Below are 16,201 nucleotides of genomic sequence, written 5' to 3' on the forward strand. Positions count from 1 at the left end.
ACATACCCATGAGGGTCTCAAAGCGCTGAATAATGTGGAACCATAGAGACGCTGTTTAGAGTTGAGAGGTACCAGAGCGACTATTCTGCTCACTTTGGAGCCATAACTGGCCTTTGAACGCCTGCCATCCGTGTGACCTTCAGTCACTCCCTTTTTAGGGCTTGCCTAGGCAGCACGCATGCGATACTCTAGGAAAATTTACCTCTTGGAATTGCTCTGGACTTCCGGCCTATTGCTTGCTGTTACGTGCAGCAGCTCGCAAGTGCTTGTGCACCACTCGCAGGACTTCCGGCCTATGGCTTGCTGTAATGAGCAGCGTCTCGCAAGTGTACGCGCACCACTTGCGGGACGCTCTAGCTGTATTCGTGGCCGGGCTTGTTTTAAAACAAATACATGAATTGTTCCCACTTTGCTGTGCCCTTCTTGTCTACATGTGTAAGTGCATGCATTCCTCAAGCTAGGGAGGGCGGGCGTGTCCCTTCTCACTCTTGCTTAGTTACACCAGCTGTCAAAATGGGGATCACTGGGTCAGTATTCAGGGCTGGCTAATCTTCACACTTCGGCAACACTGACCGATATATACCAGTCGGTACCTGTTGAACCACCAAGTATCCACAGATGCTGAAAGGCCACAGTGCTTTGCCATCCATTGACTCTCTCAAAGATGACCTGTCCTGACCAGGGAGTTACTTTTGTCCAGTGTGAGTGGTGTGTGTGCTGAAGCTCTTGTTATGGGTGTTGGGATACGCGTGTCCTATCCGTGGGGAGACAGCAGCGAAGAATACAGTTCTGTCCCAGGAGCTGGGCGCTCTGTGAACAGAAAACGAAGTCCCCTGAAAACACGAAACCCCTTTTATCCAGACTCTGTTCTGATTACGCACAGTTTGTTTTATTTTCTGACGTGTAAATGGCACATTTGGGAAGCCCTGACTTTGCACTCGTGTTCTTCAGTGTAGCACAACTTGGCAGGCGTAAAGTTCAAAAGAAAGAGCCAACTTTCCCATTGCAAATGGTACACGTAGAGGGTGGCTTGGCAGGTGGTAAATATTGTCTAGGTGCTCCAGTGTGTTTTTTTGTTTTTTTGCATCTGGGAGAAGTACGGGCAGGGAGATAAGCTCTTTGCTCCGAAGCCCACATTTTGGTCATGTGGAGATGAGTGGATTGGAGTCTAGATGCCCTTCGACAGTCTTCAGTGTGGCCGCTCCACTCACTGCCTTTCTGTGTAGCCCACACATGGGTGCATGGCAATGAACCCTATCTCCATAGGCAGACCATGCAGTACGTGCCCCAGTTTTGTGTCTCTTTTAATTTCTGAAACTGGGTTCTTTAGATATATATTGGCGACCCAGTTAGCTTGTGTCGTAGGTGACTGCCTAGTACTCTCATACGGCTGCACCACTCCCGTGTAAACCTTCATATGGGTGATTGCACCATAAAGGCAGAAACAAGCATGGTCCTTTATAACATCGAACATAGAATTCTGTTTTTGATTACATTCTTTTTCTGTCTCTTGTTCCAACTAGCTTCTGTGAAGTGCCATTTCAGCTGGCTGCAGTTTAAGTGCTGGGTTAAGTTTGGTCTCCAAATGATAAAATGCCTGTGAGCACTGACAGCATTGGTATTTGTAAAACATCACTAGTAAAACAACCACGAGTTGCTGTTTTTACACTGCACATTTTTATTGCAAGCATATGATATGGGGGCAGTGTTTATCATTTGCTTTCAGTTTATGACACATGCTTCCAATAAAACTAAGAGTTCCACCTTTCCAAGGCTAGCACCATTGGTTTTGCAAATGCTTGCTTGATCTTGTTATTAGCTCCTGTTGGTAGGAACCCCTGCAGCAAGCTAGAGCCTCGAAGGGCTGCATGAATCGAGGGATTTGTTATTTGTAGACGTGAAATGAAGTCTGTACTGGCCAGCCTGTGGCATGTTTATGCAGACTCGAGGGGGTGCTTTTGCTATAGTCCCCACTTTGTTTCTGGAACTCACAGTTTGTTGCTTCGGCCTGCACGGGGTGGCGCTCTCTAAGGGTGCTGCGGATGGTAAACCCCACCCCAGGTGACCCCTAAATGTACATCATTCAAGGTGATCAGTAAAAGGCGATGTTGATGAGCTGGTGTCTGAAGGGTGTGATCCTAACCTTGGCTTCTCCACTTGACCACGATTGCATGGACCTGTGACACGAATGTCTCGTCCTGCACCTCTCGCGCTCTACCTGGCGAGCACCGGCAGCAGACTGAGCCTCAACTTCAAGAGTATCTGTTTGGACCAGCCACGCCTAGAAGTGTCTCCCTCGCCTTATATTGTACTAGTCTCACTATTCACCATCTGGTGAAGTGAGACCACGAGAGCTGTCTCGTTTGCTACAATAATAACCTTTATTTATTTATTTATTTATTTATTGAAGTTTTGTATAGCGCTGGCTGGACCCGAGGGTATCAGAGCGCTTCACAGCAAATAGAGATCGGTAGCAAGAAAAATAAACAAAAGGAAACAGGAATCAGAAGCAGCAGGTAGGAAATAGAGTTTGTAAAACAGCAGCTTGAGCGCAATAATGATCGGAGTTCACGAGCGAATCAATCGGCTCTGGTTCAGAGAAATATCGGACTTCACTATCCGGCGTGTGGTTCTCATTAAGCACCGGAGCGTTGAAGCGCTGCGTCTGTGTCTAGGCGCTCTTCATCGGGTGAGGTGCATGCTAGGTGGAGGCCATGATTATGAAAGGCTTCTGCTGTGTCTTAAGTGGTTGGCGAGATGCTGCTTGCTTGCGCTGCCGCAGTCCACAGGTGACCGGCCACTTCGAATGTACAGTGAGAGTTGTAGGCCGTGTGTGCTGTGGGGTGCATCCTGCTTTTTCCTTCCACATCGGCTGTTTTTGAGTGGAGTGGGAGTTGTAGGCTGTGTGTGCTGTGCGGTGCATCCTGCTTTTTCCTTCCACAACGGCTACTTTTGAGTGGAGTGGGAGTTATAGTCCGGGTGTGCTGTGCGGTGCATCCTGCTTTATTCTTCCACACCGGCTGCTTTTGAGTGGAGTGGGAGCTGTAGTCCGTTTGTGCGGTGCGATGCATCCTGCTTTTTCCTTCCACACCAGCTGTTTTTGAGTGGAGTGGGAGGTGTAGTCCGTGTTTGCGGTGCGATGCATCCTGCTTTTTCCATCCACACCGGCTGCTTTTGAGTGGAGTGGGAGCCGAAGGCCTTGTAGCTACCTGCTGGTGTCCCTTCTATCCACCTGGCCCACCCCCTCCCATGCAAACTGTTTGCACTACGCGCCTGCACCACTGAAATCCTTGCACTGCCCCTACCTGCCCTCCACTGCCAGGGCATCGAGCTCTGGTGTCCATTGACTAGGCAGCTAGTGGTCCAAGTGTCAGTGCTGTCCCGGCTCACTCGCTTTTGGTGGGGATTAATCAGTCGGAACTCACCCGGATGCAGCGAGTTCAAAACGCTGCAGCCAGAGTGGTGATTGGTGTGCCAAGGTACTGTTCGGTCTCTAATGCGTTGCACTCTCTCCACTGGCTTCCGGTGAACCAGAGGATCAAATTCAAGGTGTTATGCCTTGCCTTCAAAATCCTCAAGGGCTCATCTCCCCAAATATTGGAGAATTTGTTGAGGCCATATGTACCCTCACGGACCCTTAGATCCCTGGGCCAAAATCTGGCAGCGGTTCCGCGCTTCAGACTGAGCAGAGTAGGCGGTCGCTGTTTCCGGGTGTTAGCGGCGAAGCACAGGAATGCTCTCCCCCCTCACATCCGGGCCCTTGGAGATCTCTTGCTGTTTAGACGGGCTATCAAGACTATTTTATTCGTCTAGTTTTTCTCTACCTGATTCTTTCGTTGAGCCATTTGTCTCTAGCTTTTTAACAGTGTTGTGTTTTGGGTGCCTTGCATTGCGCCTGGACACCCCTTTGCTGGGGCAGCTGAGCGCAGTATAAGTTAAGATAACATAACATAACATTGCAGGGCAGAAAGGCAAATTCCTATTCTTGCCACTACATCTTCACTGGATGGGGCTTGGAATAAACAAGATCCTTCTCTGCACCCCTCTTCTCAGTCAGTCATTTATTGAACTTTACGCCTCCCAGAGCAGGGTCTGCTATCCACCCCTGCTAGGGCAGCTCCTGTTGCTCCGGGGTGGACCTTACAAAGCATGTTAACAAATTGCTGTATTTAGTGCATGCCTTCGGGTCCCTCGCCTCTGTCCTGAGTAGACTCGGCCTTGGATGCTGTATCCTGTCCTTGCCGTCGTGTGGACGGAGTAGAGAATTTACCGTCTGTAGCCTGTCCCTGTAGAGGGTGCTTCACCGTCACGCCGGTGTGGCCCCGGTACAGCTTTACTGGCTGCCTGTAGTTAGTGTATGACATGGGTTAGTGGAGTTGTTTATTTCTTTACTCCTGGGTGGAGTAAACCGGAGCAATGAAATTCTGACATTTCCATTTCACTTATAATTGATGATCATAACTAACTCACTCTCAATAACTCACTCACTAACTCTCTCACTCTCACTAACTAAATCTCACACTCTCTCACTAACTCAATAACTCTCTCTCACTAACTAACTCACTCGCTAACTCTCTCACTCTTACTAACTCAATAACTCTCTCTCACTAAGTCACTCGCTAACTCTCTCACTAATTTCATCACTCTTACTAACTCTCTCAATCTCTCACTATCTCTCAGTAATTAACTCACTAAATCTATCACTCTCACTAACTAACTAAGTAACCTTCACTCTCCAGTCATTTATACCCACCACTTTAACAATAAACACCATAAAAAGCAACGATTAGAACAGGCCGATACAAGTTGCCAGCATTCAAACATAAAAGAAACCTCAAATCATAACTTCTAATTAATAGTTTTTTATCATTGTCATTTTGTTGTACATTATACATCATAACTAAACCAACAAAAATGCTTATCACACTACTTTATTATAAAATTTCAGCATACTGCAGACTTCTGCACAACACAGCTTAAAAACAAACACAAACTCAATCTTTCTGCCTTAGCACTTATTAGTTCCCAAAGGCAAGACCTATTGGCTATGCCAATGCTTGTTTTGTTTACTTCTGGTGGGACTTCTAGTGTCACTTTTTGTCACTATTAAATTAGCTTCACACATTCCCTTTATTGCTGGATTTTGAGACTCTTCACCCCCTGGACCCAGAGCACAAGTCACCATGGGGCTGCTGCAGGAGCCTTGCATGCACTGGAGGGGGCGTGGCCAGCGACAAACATTTGCATACCCAGAAGCCTCTGCGGCAAACACCCGATTCATCAGTACAGGCGACACAGGCGTCTGTTCAATAGGAGAAGGAGCGCCTGTAGCTGTGCACTCACAGGCATTCATGAGAGTGACCGGCACGTCACCGCTGCAAAGTCACCCTACCAGTAGTAAGTGATATTTTTTATCGTCATTGCACGAACAGATGTATTGTCAGTCGCGTTAGTATATCTTTCGCGGATCACGCGCACTCCGAGGGGCCGTGAGAAGCGGAGACATTACTAATTTGTGGAGGGTTTCTGGACAAGAAATTGCGTGATTGGTCAGAAATGTGAGCTTCCTCGGCCGCTGAGGAGAGGAGCCCCCGCTGCTTCCCTCAGGAAGGCGCCATCGGAGGCGCCGTGCGTTAGGACTGACGGGCACCTGCTGGGGGCGCAACGCTCCCTCCTGTCGCTAGAGTTCAGGATGCTCCGGAGGAACCTTCAGCGCGTCACTCCTAATCTGCATACCCACAATCCTGTGCGCGCCTCATTATGCTGCTTTTCTTTCATACTAAATGCAGGGCTCTTTGTGGCATTGAAAACGATAAAGAGCGGACATTTAAGAAGGAAGGGGCAGAGTATCAGTCCGCTCGTAGGAAGGCACGAACCGTAGTTAGGCACACTACTTTACTAAGGGAAATCTCGCCTAATTAGTGTTTCGTGCGCATACTAATTATGTTAAAAGAGAAACAAACATTTGCAATGTAATTGGTCTGACTTTTGAGACCTTCTGAGTATCTCCTCCTCACTTGGGATGTGTCCACGTAGTAGGCAAAGGACGCCCACACACATACCTCCTTGACTCCAATCTTCATTTCAGCCCCTTTTAACCCTCTAGGTACGCCCGCCTCCTAAGAAAATAAATCCGCCCCCGAAACCCCAAGTACTGGCACATTCTGTTTTTGCCAATGCAGGCAATATCGGCAACAAACGAGAGGACTTAGAATGAGGAATAACCACTGGCACCAGTATGCAATGCAATCAGAGAAAGTTAGAGCTACTGGCGTTGCAAATTACACTGTTTTTAGTGATGCTTTTTTGTTTGCGGTGGAGTGATCATTTGCCCTATTTAAAGAGCTAGGAAGGAAAGGGGATGAAGGGAAACAGTGGAGAACAGGGTGGTAGTAGTAGGGGTTTGAAATAAAAATGAAAGACTTTGGGGCAGATTTACAATAAGTGGCGCAACAGCAGGGAAGCGCCACTTATTGTGCGCCATGCCTCCGCCACCATTGATGCGCCGCATTTACAATGCGGCGCACCATGGGGCAAAAACTGCACAGAAGCGCGACGCATCTGTTCTGTAAAGGTGGCGCATTTCCAGTAATGCTCTGGGGGACCTATCTTGTTAATGCTGCGTCAATCCTTACGCCTGCTTCAAGCAGGCGCAGGGTTTTGACGCAACATGGGCCCCAAAGTGACTAGGTGTTTCACTCAGCCACTTTTAGGAGGCGTTCCTGCGCCGGAACCCCCCCCCCCCCCCCTGCGCCGGAACGCCTCCTTCTGGCGCAGGGCTTTACAACGTGGCGCATCTCCCAGATGAGTCACGTTGTAAATACCCCGCACCATGGCGCATCTTTTGCGCCGCCGCTGCGTCACAAAAGTGACGAGTCGGCAGCGTAAAAAAGGCGCAAGGGGCTTGTGAATCTACCCCTACATTTATGCACATGTAAAGTGCACCCCATTGCTGCAATTGCACCACTGCACGACACAATAGGAAGAGGACACACAGGCAAGCACGCATGTGCAGGACATCTAACCTGGGATTCTACAGGAATTCTATAACGCATATTAACAAGCCCATTATCGCTGTTTTAGCAGCAGCTTCCTGCCGATAAAACTGCGATAATTTTAACGAGGTTCCTTGCTAATATGCCCTTCAGTGTTTCAAATAAAACAAGTATTTCCAAATTTTGTGTTTCCTGATATAAAAACAGACCTAGTGCAAACATTTTTTTAAAATATAAGTTTCTATCAGAAGGACAGCACTTTTACATTTACATTTCTTTCGGGGCGCAGGCACCCTGGCTTGTTTCTCCCTCGCCTCCCACATCATGGAGTCAAAATACTGGCGGCACCTTATCGGCACCTCAAGGTCGGCACTGTGGGCCCGATTCACAGAATGAACTTAAGACTAAATCCTAAACTTAATACTATTTGGTATTCACAGAATGCACTTACTACTTTCGGGATTCACAGAGTGAACTTACTTCTTTCGGGATTCACAGAATGAACTTACTACTTTCGGTATTCACAGAATAGATTTAACACTACTAACTTTACGTCCGCCTTCGGAAATTCCGGCCTGGGGGCGGAGTTTCCGGCTGGAGGCGGAGCTTCTGGCTTGGGGGCGTAGCTTGCTGCCCAGAGGCGGATCTTCCAGGCCAGAGGTGGAGCTTGCGGCCCAGAGGTGGAGATTTCAGCCATGGCTAAATCCCCACCTCTGAGCCGGAAGCTCCGCCTCCAAGCTGTAAGCTCCGCCTCCGGACCGGAAGCCCCACCTCCACGTTGGAAGCTCCGCCTCTGGGGCGGAAACTCCACCCCCGGGCCGGAATTTCCGGCCCGAGTGCGGACGTAAAGTTAGTAGTCTTAAATCTATTCTGTGAATACCGAAAGTAGTACGTTCATTCTGTGAATCCCGAAAGTAGTAAGTTCACTCTGTGAATCCCGAAAGTAGTAAGTGCATTCTGTGAATACCAAATAGTAGTAAGTTTAGGATTTAGTCTTAAGTTCATTCTGTGAATCGGACCCTAACTGTTCAGGAGTCGTGCTGCTTGTTTTATTAAAGCAAAAAGTGGGGGGAACTGTTTATGTAAAATTAGAAAAAGGCTCTTCAAGTCGTTCCCCAAATAAATTCACCTCTCCAACCACTGCCGCTTTCAGCTCGGCGTCTTGCAAGGCTTACCAAAGCCTCCAAGTTCCAAAAGGCGTCCCTGGTTCCTCTTTCTAACCTGTCACAGCCTTCCTCTAAACCACACCATGAATATTGGAATAACAAACACCACACGTTTTCAAAATAACTAACAGGATCAAAGCATCGATTATCATGTTCTGAAGAAGTGTGCTGAAGTACTTCACGAGTCGGCAGAGTGATGACTAACGGAGGAAGGACAAGAGAAACGGAAGTGAGGGGAGGAAGTCAGGCAAAATAGAGTGCGCATTGAGTCAGCCAATCCCAGGAAAAATAAGCATTTATAAATGCAATAGGACTCGTATTTAAACAAGCCCTATTGCATTTTTAAATATCACGATTTAGTGGTGCCTTTGTCTGAGTGCCATGTAAAACGTGAGCTAGGCTTGTGTTTGTCTCTGTATGTGTCTTTTAGGTTTATGTCTTTGAGGAGAGCGTGCAGTGTTTTTGCTGATATGTCTTAGTTGTAGTTGGTTGCTTATTTGTGAATCCATATTATCATCTTATTTGTGAATCCATATTATCATCTTCTGCAAGAAAAACATCAACACCACACAATAGCACATCACCGCCACATCCTTCTCAGACCACTCCTTGATAACCGACACCTACCAGATACAAGCAAACAAGAAAAGAGGGAAAGTGTATTGGAAACTGAATGTTGCCCTCCTCCAAGAAAAGGCGCACTGAAGGATTTTGAGGCACTATACAAAGACCTAAGAGGCAACAAACCACATCACACATCCATGGCAGGCTGGTGGGTGCAAACAAAACAACACATAGCCATTTCAAAACCATAGGGAGAGAAAGAAGTGCACATAAGGCAGAACAATTTGACATCCTGCAAGATAGAATAGCTCTCCTTCACAAGTTAGATGGCCTAGAGATGAAAGAACAAGAAATGACAAAGGCAAAACAAGAAATTAACATATGGGTAGAAGAAAAAGGGAAGGGGACTATCTTCAACGCCAGAGTAAAACACTATGAAGAGGGAGAAAAATGCACCTCCTTTTTCTTTAGGAAAAAAACACAAGTTCAAAAGAAATTCAGGAGCTGATAGACAAGGAAGAGGAAAGTCAGTAAGGGACAGAAAAATGTAAACAAGTGGCAAGAATGTTTTATGAAAAACTGTACCAAAAAGGAAATGAAAGCCAGGATTTAATTTTACAACATGTTGATCTAATTGAAAACTGTTTGTCATCTAATGAAAGTGATTTTATGAAGAAAGAGCTCACAGGGGAAGAGTCCTTGCAAGCTCTACAGAAATGTAACAAGCTATCTAGCCGGGGGTGGATGGGCTCCCATGGGATTTCTACAAAGTTTGCTGGCCTATCATAGCCACCGATGTAATAGAAATTGCTTAATAAATGTGTATGGAACAACTCCACCCCAGACAGTTTTTGTCGTGGGATAATATCTCTGATACACAAAAAAGGACCAGAAAAAATCATTGGTAACTGGAGACCAATCTCCATTTTAACGGTGGACTACAAGCTTTTCACAAAGGTTCTAGCCAACAGGATGAAGAAAGTATTACAAACCGTAATACACAAAGATCAAACCTGCGCAGTCCCAGGCAGACAAATCTGGGACAACCTTATAACACTGAGGGACACAATCGGGTCAGCCAAAGACAGGAAAGAAACAGTCGGCATCCTTGCAATAGACTTCAATAAAGCCTTTGACAAAGTAGCACACACTTTCGTCCTACAAGTACTAAAGAAGATGGGGTTCCCCCACGTCATCATACAAACAATTGAAATTATATTTACAAACGCAACTAGCTGTGTAAATATAAATGGAACACTGTCTAACCCCTTTTGCATCCAGACAGGAGTACGTCAAGGCTGCCCCCTATCCCCAGCCCTCTTCATATGTGCCCTGGAACCTTTACTGATACAAATCAGAAAATACAAACTCATCAGAGGGACACTAATACCAGGAGCCAAAGAGCTGGAGGCCAAATGCATTGCTTACATGGACGACTGCACAGTAATCTGCAAAACACCACAAGCAGTGAGGAGAACTATTTTGCATGTACAAATCTTCAGCCAAGCATCCGGACTAACCCTAAACGAGGAGAAAACAACAGTTCTCACCAAGGGCCAATGGGACAACCTAACCAAGCTACCGGTCAAGACCACGACAGAGCCCACGAAAATCTTAGGTATCCACTTCTCCCAAGACACAAAGGGGGAAAAAACTGGCAAGAAGCAACAAAGAAAGTCACAAACAAACTAGACCTCTGGCGCACAAGAAAGCTAACCCTGGAATGGGAAATCTTGGTCACAAAAGCAGATATACTACCAATCCTTTTATACATAGCTGTGGTTTTCCCTTCAACCAAAGCCATGCACAGAAACTGAACAGGCTACTTTTCCCCTTTCTTTGGAACTCTACAGCGGAAAAACTGAAAAGAGAACTCATCTGCAAATCCCACGACAAAGGAGGGAAGAAAATGCCAAGTGTCGGAGACTTTTTGCTCACTAAATAATTCATGCTATGCTACAGAAGCCTGCACAACAAGAACACAAAAAGTGCAGCGTACATCAAATTTCACGCAGGCTTTTTTTTCCACTGTTTCAAACTCTACTCAGTAGCAAACAAAGTCTTTGACCTCACCACACCTCCAATGTGCATATGCCTAGAACCCCTCATGGCGAAAACCAAAGCTCTACTGTAAGACATTGGAGAGAAAACTATGGCAAGACAACTGACCACAGACATTGAAAATCAAACAACAATGAACACTATCGCCACCTGCCTGGAAAAAAAGACAGCTGAAACGTGGAAACAAGTAAGCTGGCAACGCCTGACCAATGAGCAAAGAGATTTAGCCTGGATGGTTGTCCACGAATGCCTCCCCACCAGACAGTTCCAACACCGCAGAGGGATGGCGAGAACTACAAAATGCCCCAGAGAAAGCTGCCTACACGAAGAAACCACAACTCATCTGATGTGGAACTGCCTATATTCACAGAAACTATGGAAGAAGCTGGGCAAGCTCATAAAACACATCACCTCCATGACAAACCTACAACTTGAGAACATTCCATTCTCTACGGCCTGGTTCTACCCTCCGCAGACAAAGAGACCGCATGGAAAATAATCAATGCGGGGAAAGAAACCTGGGTATCTCCACGAACCTATTACTTTTCTCACACAAACAACTGACCACAAATGAATGATTAAAGTTGTGTTTCAACAAAGCAATGATATATGTAATGTATGACATTAAAAATGTAGGCCAGGCGGAAACTAGCCAAACATGGAAATATAAAGAGTGGGCCAAATGGCTAATTAAATCATCATAAAAGAGCCCCCAACATGGGGTAAGTCTTAATATAATAATGAATCTAGATGGAAACCACCAAAGTACATGCCTGCGAGCACCACACTTTGGACTGGTACAAAGTACACCACCCTAAAAGGGATTGGTTAAAATTTATCGTGCACCAAAAACTTTATAAATAAAGATATACTTGTATAAAAAAATATTTTTACAAAAAAAAAGAAATTGATGGGTGCCAGTGGTACGGAGTAGGGGCTGTTCTATCACGAAAGAAGGATGGTAATGAGTGGGTGGTTGCATATGCATCTCGCACCCTGGCACAAGTGGACAGAAATTTTTCAGTGATAGGGAAAGAATTACTTGCTCCAACTTGAGCTGTAGAGTGTTTCAGGGTGTATGTTCAGGGCAGGTAAATCAATATCTGTGCAGTCCATAACTCTATAGTGAATATTTCAAAAACAGGAGGTGGGAAAAATATAAGAGCACAGTTAGCACAATTGGCTTCAAAGTTGCAAATGTATTATTATGATATTGTATGTGTTCCAGACAAAAATACTTGTGGTGCTGATGGGTTGTCACAGTTACCAGTGGAATCGTGCAACACACAGGAAATGGATGAGAGTGGACGTGATGTGGCGTACATGTATGAAGATGTGATGTGTTGTAGGAACAGAGATTTGGCGAATGGGTTGGAGTTGCCTGAGGTGAAATGGATAGAGTCAATGGAAAAAGATGTGGAGCTGTTGGGTGTACAAAAAATAATTGTAAATGGGTGGCCATTGGAATGGCAAGTGCAGGCTGAATTTAGCACATTTTGGAAGGTAAAGAAGGAATTATCCTTTTGTAATGGTATTGTCCTAAGAGGAAATAGGTTTGTACCTCCTATTGGGATGTGCAAGAGCATTATCAAGTTAGGACATGAAGGCCATTGGAGGATGTCAAGCATGAGGTGGAAAGTTTAAGAAGAAATTTGGAGTCCAGGTTTGGATGGTATGGTGGAACATTGGGTGGTACAAAAGGGGGTGGTGATGGACGGAGCATCTGAATCAATCAAACACTCACACCCAGTCAAAAGATCTGGGTTTAATCCATCACCGTTCTTTAGCCCACTCTGCCACCCCAGTTCAGACATGGCTATATGCAAATCAGTCTGACCCTGTGCCTCATGGGAACAGTCCAGCCCGAACTGCCAAGCCATGTCTTCCCTGGACCGGAAACAAGCTTCCGAGGACCGGTTTCTGGCATTACAGCCGTCTTCAGCCCGGCTTGCTTGAATCCAGCGGCAAAGTGAGCAAGGGACTCACGTCTGAGCATACCCTGCCACACTTATGGCGGCCAAAAGCGGTACAAAAGGGGGTGGTAATGGATGTGCAAGAGCATTATCAAGTTAGGACATGAAGGCAATTGGAGGATGTCAAGCATGAGGTGGAAAGTTTAAGAAGAAATTTGGAGTCCAGGTTTGGATGGTATGGTGGAACATTGGGTGAGGCCAGTGGGCAAGCAGCAGTGGGGGCAGGACTCGAAGCGCCGAGACCAGTGGGAACATGAGTGGACTGCCAGCCTTCCCCTTGCATCACCTGGGGGCTTCATTAGCTTTTCTCACAGCAATCCCTTTAGGGGCTCGGCAGGGCTCGGCAGGGTAGAGGATGGGCAGAGGTGGGTGAAAGCAGGCAAAGCAGCGAGGTACAGAGCGGCGTCCTCCTCGTGCTGCTCAACTCTCACTCTCAGCGTCTGTCAACAGGTCGCAAATCCCGGACTGGATCTGCCAAACAAAACGTCTAATGTGAGTGAAGAACTGCAAATATCCCCAATATTAACAAAAGGGTATAAAAAGAAAACTACAGGGCAAGGAAAATTGGGGGCCAAAAAGGATAAGAAAATTATTACACGGGGGCCTTAGCCAACTTGAATATTAAATCAGTCTCTGATAATGTTATAGGTGACTTAAGTATTGAAGCAATGTTTGGGAAGTTAACGGAGCTTCTGCACGAGAAGGTAGATAATTTAGCTAGGGAAGTGCACAAGTTAAGTGGGCAGATTGATAAATGTGGTCTGAGAGACCAATTACTCCACCCAAGGGTACCCACCACCACACATATGACCAATGAACTGCCCAATTCAGTTGGTAACGGAAGTGGGGCTTCATTAGCACTTCAAACAATTAGGGAACATGGTATTGGTAAGGCATCCGTGAATCATTTATCTCCTGGAAGAACTTCTAAGGAAATTACACCATTAGTACAGGTGACACCACCCATCAAGTTAAATGATAAACCGAACTTAGGAGAAGATCAAGAAACGGGGGTTAGAAAGAAGCCAATAGATGAAACCAATAACGTAGGACCAGTAGATTTATTGGCACGTACCTCAAATAAGCCCCCCGCATCTATTAACTTGCCGTCTGAATGTGGGGCTTATGTAGCAATTCTTACAAATGTGCCAAAGCTCCGAGAAGATCAGTTAGAAACCCACGAAACACTTAAAAACAAAACACTTCATTGGTTATCTAAAAATTGTGGCTTCCCTGTGGAACGGGCCGGACAGATACTATTGACCCAGAGGGTGGGGTGGATCGGCCCTCTTACCAAAAGATGTGAAGGTGATTGTATAATAATAAATTTTAGGTCACCCATGTGGGCACAGAACACCTTATTAAGTGCCCCACGACGTTCATGTTGGGATTTTAATACAAACCTTTTGCCTCTGGGATATTTTTATAGACACCTGATGGAGAGATATAACACCGATAACCCTAATTCAAACTTTTGTAATTTCAACAAGAGGACCATACCGCCAATACAACCCCCCCGATTTATAGTTTAGTGTAGTTCCTATATTCCCAATAGGCTCTGCGCATTGGAATAATATATACTGCAGCTTAGACGTAGGACTGCGGTCGACTAGGTCTCTGCCGAATATATTAAACTGAATTGTGTGTGCCAGCTAGCTCAGAGGTCACTAGAAACTTTCTCGAAAGTACAAGAAGGGATTAGTCTCTGACAACAATATAACATGACAACTTTGTTTCCCCAGAATGAAACGTATCTCTAAAGTCGTGGAAACAATAGACGGCTATTTCACTCAGCCACTTGTGCGTGCTTCGTTTCACCAGAATTGCTAAGAAATAGAGAGACTGGCGTTTTCAATAAAAGGATTTATTGAACAGTCTTATTTCTGAAGCATAAGAAATGCACTGCTACAATTGAAATGCTAGTTAAGAAGTACAAGGTATATAATACGAATAGTATTAGTACTGCAAAAGCATGATATTGTTTCTAAGCCATAAACATAGAATACATAAAATGCATAAAATACATACAGTGAAAAAAGAGCAGCTAAAAGTACTGAACTGGTGTTTCTAAAATACGCCTACCCTGCTGTACCTAACCTAGGTCTAGTACGAGGGAGGAGTAAGTGTGGTGTAGCTTAAGTTTAGTAGTTTTGCTGCCAAGAATCTGTTCCAAGAATTCTCTAAGGGTCTAATCAGCTCCGTACCTTGGTTTAGAATGATAGAGGTCTTGTATCTCTCTCTCAGGACTCGATCTCCCAGCAACCCGCAAGGGTAGCCTGGAAACACCGTAGCTGTATTTCTCGGCAAGAGAAAAGACAGCGTCGTCTCAGTGTGTCAGTCAGAGGGTCGGCTTCCTTCGGCACTTGCAGCAGCTGGGCTTTCGGGGAAGTAGTCAGTCGATCTGCTCCTAAACCACCGTGTGTTTGACTGGGAAAATGTAGGCATATTTATACTTTGAAGATGCCGAGTTTGACGTAAGATTGGACATAATAACGTCATTGAAACCTCAGTTCCTTGAAAACTCTAGGAGTTCATGGATAAATTAATATGCAAGGAGGGGGAAGTTCCTGACTGCTGAAGGCCAAGAAATCGATGTGGATTCTCGGAGCTTAGTGGAAGTAGCCATGCCGTATTTGGGCTGCATAGGCTAATACTAAATAAGGTAATGATTTCTATGCCTATATAAGGATATGGTGAATTATACTTATATAAGGGCATGAAACGGGAAAATTACACTCGGGTTCTAGATTCCTACATAACAATAGTACCCCTATATAATAGATTTCAGGCACTCAGCTCTTTGGAAGATAATGACTGACTTCCAGAGTGCAAGGGGACCACACTGAATCAGTATAAGAAACCCCCTGTGGAGGAACAGAATACTGGATTAATATCACCCAAGGAGCTGATAATCCCAATTACCAATAGTATTAATCCTCTAACCCGAAATCCATCGATTGAGGTTGCCACCCAAGATGGCTATACGCTTGTAACCTGGAACATAGCAGGATTAGGAAAGAAGCTAGATACACCATTTTGGAGGGATTTTATTACCTCAGGCTAGGATATTATCTGCCTGCAGGAAACATGGAGTAAAGACCCGATCTATGTTGAGGGTTATACATCATACTGGTTAAGTGCAGATTTACCAAAGGCGGGAAGAGCAAAGGGTGGCCTTCTGCTACTTGTCTCAATTAAATTAATTGGGTGTAAAATCAAAGGCTGTTCCCCAGTAGATACACATAACCAAGTAATGCGGATTGAGTTCCGCAGTGGTAAAGATCTTATTTTGATTAACTATTATAACAATATTTTTACCAGTAGTAGGGTGATTTTACTGCAGGCCCTAGAAAAAGAGATAGATAGGGTATTGGCACTCTCTAGCAAACTGGCCATTATAGTATGGGTCGGAGATTTCAACATTAAAGTGTGCCCGTTGGCA

The sequence above is a fragment of the Lissotriton helveticus genome, chromosome 1_2 (assembly GCF_964261635.1).
Source record: "Lissotriton helveticus chromosome 1_2, aLisHel1.1, whole genome shotgun sequence".
Lineage (NCBI taxonomy): Eukaryota > Metazoa > Chordata > Amphibia > Caudata > Salamandridae > Lissotriton > Lissotriton helveticus.